This window comes from Pygocentrus nattereri, chromosome 24 (assembly GCF_015220715.1).
Source record: "Pygocentrus nattereri isolate fPygNat1 chromosome 24, fPygNat1.pri, whole genome shotgun sequence".
NCBI classification, from domain to species: Eukaryota; Metazoa; Chordata; class Actinopteri; order Characiformes; family Serrasalmidae; genus Pygocentrus; species Pygocentrus nattereri.
The window spans coordinates 4,846,070-4,852,207 of NC_051234.1; positions in this window are offsets into that span (position 1 = coordinate 4,846,070).

Consider the following 6,138-nt stretch of genomic DNA (forward strand, 5'->3'; position numbering starts at 1 on the left):
CTGAATAATTTGCCTTATGATTTGGTCGTTTAAATTCAGACGGAAAAAACTAAATATACCCTGGAGAATAAGAGGTTAACCAGGGGTGCACAAATTTTGTCAAGGTATCACAATTGGCTCCTCCCAGTTCTGTCCATGTGCTTTTGTTTTGGTTTTGGTCTGGTCCGTGTGCTGTCGTTTTGTTTTTGGTCTGGTCCGTGTGCTTTCGTTTTGGTTTTGGTCTGGTCCGTGTGCTTTCGTTTTGGTTTTGGTCTGGTCCGTGTGCTTTCGTTTTGGTTTTGGTCTGGTCCGTGTGCTTTTGTTTTGGTTTTGGTCTGGTCCGTGTGCTTTTGTTTTGGTTTTGGTCTGGTCTGTGTGCTTTTGTTTTGGTTTTGGTCTGGTCCGTGTGCTTTCGTTTTGGTTTTGGTCTGGTCCGTGTGCTTTCGTTTTGGTTTTGGTCTGGTCCGTGTGCTTTCGTTTTGGTTTTGGTCTGGTCCGTGTGCTTTTGTTTTGGTTTTGGTCTGGTCCGTGTGCTTTTGTTTTGGTTTTGGTCTGGTCCGTGTGCTTTTGTTTTGGTTTGGTCTGGTCCATGTGCTTTCGTTTTGGTTTTGGTCTGGGCCATGTGCTTTTGTTTTGCTTCCTTACCAGTCCTGCCCCCTTGTTTCCAGACCCTGCCCTTGATTGTTTTCACCTGTTACCCTCTTGTTAGCCACCTGTATCTCGTTACCTGTCCCTGTATTTAATCCTTGTGTTTTCACTAGTCTCTTGCTGGTCTTTGAATTGTTCGATCCTGTATTGTATGTATTGTTTGAAATGTATTGTTTGTATTGTTTGGTGTTTGTTCTTCCGGCCTCCATTGTTATTTATCCTTGTGTTCATTTTTGTCATGTCTGTTCCCCGTTCAATCCGTATTGGCTCCCTGACCCTGGACCGTCTTGACCCTGAAAATGGATTTGCCTCCAATAAATCTCGCTTTGCTACGCAAATGCGTCTGCCTCATCATCGCTCTCACGTGTTACATTTCGCATACAATTACATTTCACAAATGATTTATTAACAAATGTTTGTGTTTATTCATGCAATTATTTGTTGCCTATCTATAACTATATATTGTGAACATATAGTTACTGACTATACAGTTTTCATCTATCATTATGTTTCATTTGGGCCTTTCAGTACTTGTGTGCAACAGATTAGTGCCTGTGACAACCCCCTCACGAAAAATTCATATATAAAGTGTTTATTATTATAGTTCCTGATACCCCAGACATTGTTTTATGATGGATTTTAGGTAAGATTTTAGTCTAAAACATATATTTTTAAAATCCATTTATGGTGAGGGTTACATGAAGGGTGTTGTGACGCAAAGTCCCCAGAGAACACTTCTGTTTCTGGATTTTCCACCACTATTATCGTTATATATAAAAGCTCAGAAGACATGTGAAAAAGTTGTTTCAAATGTTGAAAAGTTGGTGGCATTCTCCTTTAAAGCTGATGCTACATTAAGCTGCTGAAGCTTGAGCTTCCCACCTGCCAACATGTGACAAAGTCTGTTTTTTTTCTTCTACTCAATCCTGTCTTGGGCTATTTTCTACCTCCCATCCCCCTATGACCCTCTTTAGCCCCATCTATGTATTCTTGCAGGCTGGATTAGCTCCAGGTATGAATTCCAAACTGCTGTCTTAACTCCAAATGGGTTTGCAGTGTTAAGTGTTTATCTCACTGCTGTGGAATGTTGACCTTTTACTGTACTTTACAATAAGACTCCCTTTTGGTGGTTATAAGTGTCAGTACCTTATGAACAGAGTCAGGTTTAGCCCCTCTGTGAGCCCAGGAGAGATTTTCTGAGGGAAGCTCATCTCGCTAGGTGATATACTGTAAAGTTAAAGGCTAATTAATAACAGTGACTAGCACTGAAGCTGTCAAAATCATATTCATTTATAACTGGCTAAACATTACTGTTGACGGGAGGTTTGTTTGGGGTCCTAATAAGTTACAGTTTACATTACAGCTTTCTTAATCCAGGGCTTAATTACCTTAAAATCCCAGGCTTATTACAAACTAAGGCTTTTATTCAGTAACTACATGGACTTCAATACAAACTGGCTGAGCTATTCTTGGGCCATAGAAGTGTGGGATAAAACTTTGGGCCTGCTGGTGGGCTCTGGACATTTAAAGGTTTAACAGAGAAAATAACTAACTGTTGTAGTTACTCACTGAGAAGGCCTGTCTGAGTTAGATGGATCCCAGATCCACGACTTCTGCAAGTCTGAACGACAGGCAACAATGACACCACAATAAAACAAAACATACCTTTGTGTTTTAAGCTTTTTCTCTTCATCCTTCGATTTTCTTTAGCATTTCCATGTCCTCCTAAAAATGTTAAAGGTAAATGATTCTGAATACTACTTTTACAACATGTAACTTAGACTGAATACAGGTTTTTTTTTCTTTTAATTCTGATTATAAAAATTCTCCCAATCCTGGTTAAAGCAATGATCCAAAATTGTTAGGAGGCTCCCTGGTGGTCAAGGGGACCTAGGCATCTGCTTTATCAACTCTTTCTTTCATTTTTTGCTAGCATGAGCATTCCAATTCATTTTACAGCTAAGAGGTTGGTATTACTGTAAAGTAAATATGGGGTAGTCATAGGCTGGAGGTTAGGGAACCAGCCCTGTGACCAGAAGGTCGCTGGTTCGATCCCCTCGGCTGACGGTCCATGACTGAAGTGCCTTTGAGCAAGACACCTAACCCCCAACTGCTCCCTGGGCCATGGATAGGGCTGCCCACTGCTCTGGGCAAGTGTGTGTTCACCAGTGTGCATGCATGTGAGTCTTTCTCTGCACAGATGGGTTAAATGCTGAGTTCTAACTCCACAGAGTGCAAACACAGCTGGCTGATGTTTCTGAATTCAAGTAAGATTTTTTAAATTTACGGCTGCTATTCAATGGCTGAAAGCACGAACTCTGGTGTTCATCCTCACTCAAGGTGCTGGAAATGAGTCGAAGATCATCACAATTGCATTTCCTACTTCTTATGCACTTCTTATGTCATTGTAACAGTCCTTGCAAAAGCCCTTCTGAGGTGCTAGATCTCAGAAATGGTATATTCACAGCCCACCTGCCTCTGGATCAAAGACTTTCTGACCGACCGCACCCAGTCTGTAAGACTGGGTTTTCATCATTCCTCCACCCTTAAACTCAGCACCGGAGCACCACAGAGGTGCGTGCTTAACCCGCTTTTCTATACTCTGTACACCTATGACTGTGTCCCCACCCACTCCTCCAACACCATAGTAAAGTTTACGGATGACACGACAGTGGTTGGACTTATCTCCGGAGGAGATGAGACCGCCTACAGGGATGAAGTCCAGGGACTGGCTGAGTGGTGTTCAGGAAATAACCTCACCCTGAACTCCTCAAAAACAAAAGAACTCATTATAGACTTCCAGTGGAAAGGAGCAGTCCCCACACCACTGTACATCAATGGGGACTGTGTTGAAAGAGTCCATTCCTTCAGATTTCTGGGCATACACATCTCTGAAGATCTCTCCTGGGCCACCAACACCATGGCAGTGGTCAAGAAGGCGCAACAGAGGCTCTACTTCCTGAGAATTCTTAGGTAAAACAACCTTCAGGAGGAGCTGCTGGTGTCCTACTACCGCTCCACCATTGAGAGCATGCTGACATACTGCATCTCAACGTGGTACAGCAGCTGCTCAGTGGCAGAGAGGGGAGCACTGCAGGGGGTCATAAACATGGCCCAGAAGATCATCGGCTACCCACTGCCCTGCATGGAGGACCTGTTCAGCTCCCGCTGCCTCAGCAGGGCAGCCAACATCCTGAAGGACACATTTCATCCGGGACATCATCTGTTCGACCTGCTGCCCTCTGGTAAACGCTTTAGTTCCATCCCATCCTGGACAAACAGACTCAAGAACAGCTTTTACCCCAGAGCCGTGCGGGAACTGAACACTTCCAAACACACACACTGACAAGGACTTTCTATAGAACACTGCGCTCAGTAGAAGTGACTGAGCACCACCACAGCTCTGTACTGGCACTGACCTCTCAGGACCCTGTAGACTGGTCCAGTGCTCCTGTTCTGTTTATCATTCACTGCACTGTTTGTTCTCGAGTGTGTGATCTGTATTCTTTCTGTGCGATATTACAGAACTCCATAAGCTGTCCAAGGAATGTGCAATACCTGCCACCTCACCTGTCTGTTGTCTAATGTCTGTTTAAAATATATAGTTTTATAGTTCTTTTCTTAATACTATTTTTCTTAAATCTGCACTTTATATATTTTAGCCGTATGTTTAATTATTTTGTGTGTAAAGTGTCATTGGATTGCTGTGCAATTTCACTTTATCATTATATTTACGGCATTTGGCTGACGCTCTTATCCAGAGTGACTTACAGTTTGATCATTTTACACAGGTAGGCAAAGGCAGTGTTAGGAGTCTTGCCCAAGGACTCTTATTGGTATAGTGTCTAATGCTTTTATCTTTCTGTTTGTGTAAAGCACTTTGAATTGCCACTGTGTATGAAAGGTGTGGTACAAATAAACTTCCATTGCCTAATTCGGTGGTTGACATATAAAGAAAGTCATATGGAGTAATTTGATGTGAAATTGTTCAGTTGCAGAGACATTTACAGACTCATTTCTTTACAGTGGTGGTGATAGGAACCAGGGGGTCACAGTGTCTACCTTGCACCATGAACTGATGAAAATACATTTTAGACCAAAGCATTATCAGAGAACTGCCATAAAACAGTGTCCCAGACATCAAGCAGTGTATTCATAACCATTTCGTGTAATAACTGTCTTTAAGGGACCTTTAAGGGGTGTTAAACTCCTCAAACGTCTGGTTCCTACCACCACCACTGTGAGCAATTCTGACTACGTACATTTTTTCTAGAGTGTAGCATTTTACTAAAAACCACTCCGACTGACTTTGTTGACACATTGTTTATTTAATTATGCAGAAATTTTGAAAGATCGGTGGGGTTCCCCTTTAAGGGGTAGGGATTAGATTAGACTGGGGCTCAAACTCGAATATAGCCCATTTAACTACGTTTAGATTATTTAAAAAATATATAAATAAAAAATATATTTAACGCACACAAAAAAAACCCCCATTTTAATCAGCACCATGTTCTGTGATTTCTGCGTCACAGAAAACCCACCGGACTTCTCAACAGCCAATAGCGAAGCACTCTGAGTTACGCCCCTTTTGGAGCTGTGCTCCAATAGAGACTCTCGGGCTCCAACCAGTTTCAGTACGCCCCTCCCACTTGAAAGTTTTCCAGCATGCAGTAACCTGAAGCGTGGGGTGTTACGCCGCCCTTTCGCGTCACTACCTGAAATCTTACGCCATATCCCCACATTTTTCGGGAACACATGTGATATCCTGCAATGGACGTACAAAACAAAGCGAGGGCTCTGCTTCCAGGCGGTTTAATGTTTTACTGGAAATGCGTGCTGAGAATTTGACTCTTATGGAAACCCCTAATAGTAAAATTAGAGACTTTGGCTGAATCTCGAATGGCTCTCCTCTCCCTGTGCAGTGCACTAGATAGGTCATATAACTATGGATTCTGCTGCCAAATAGTGCTCTAACGTTTAGACAGGGAGTCGTGCAGCTAATGACTGAATATACAGTGGCTTTCTATTGAGCATATAAATTGATATTTGGGTTTGAGCAGCCCTTATTTCGGGACCTACCTCGTGCACTACATAGGGAGCAGGGAGCCATTTGAGACGCAGCCTTTGTTTTCAAGAGGACCGTTAACTTAAGGAGCATATAAGATGCCTTTATTGTCATTGCACAGCGTACAACGAAATTGAGCAGCAATCCAACAGCACTTTACACACAAAATAATGAAACATAAGGCTAAAATATATAAAGTGCAGATTTAAGAAAACAGTATATACATAAATATAAGGAAAAGGACCATCATCTTTATGTTAAAAAATCGTGTTATTGTTTGGACATTTGTCCTAAAAACGCCTTCCTTTGGGGCTGTGCTCTTCAGTTCAGATATACGTGGAATTAAGTCCCGTTACATTCAAGTTTATAACGTTTAATATAAAGTACTCACTGACGACGATGCTCGTCACAGCATGTGGGCGTGTTTTTGCAGTCGTCGCCGCTCC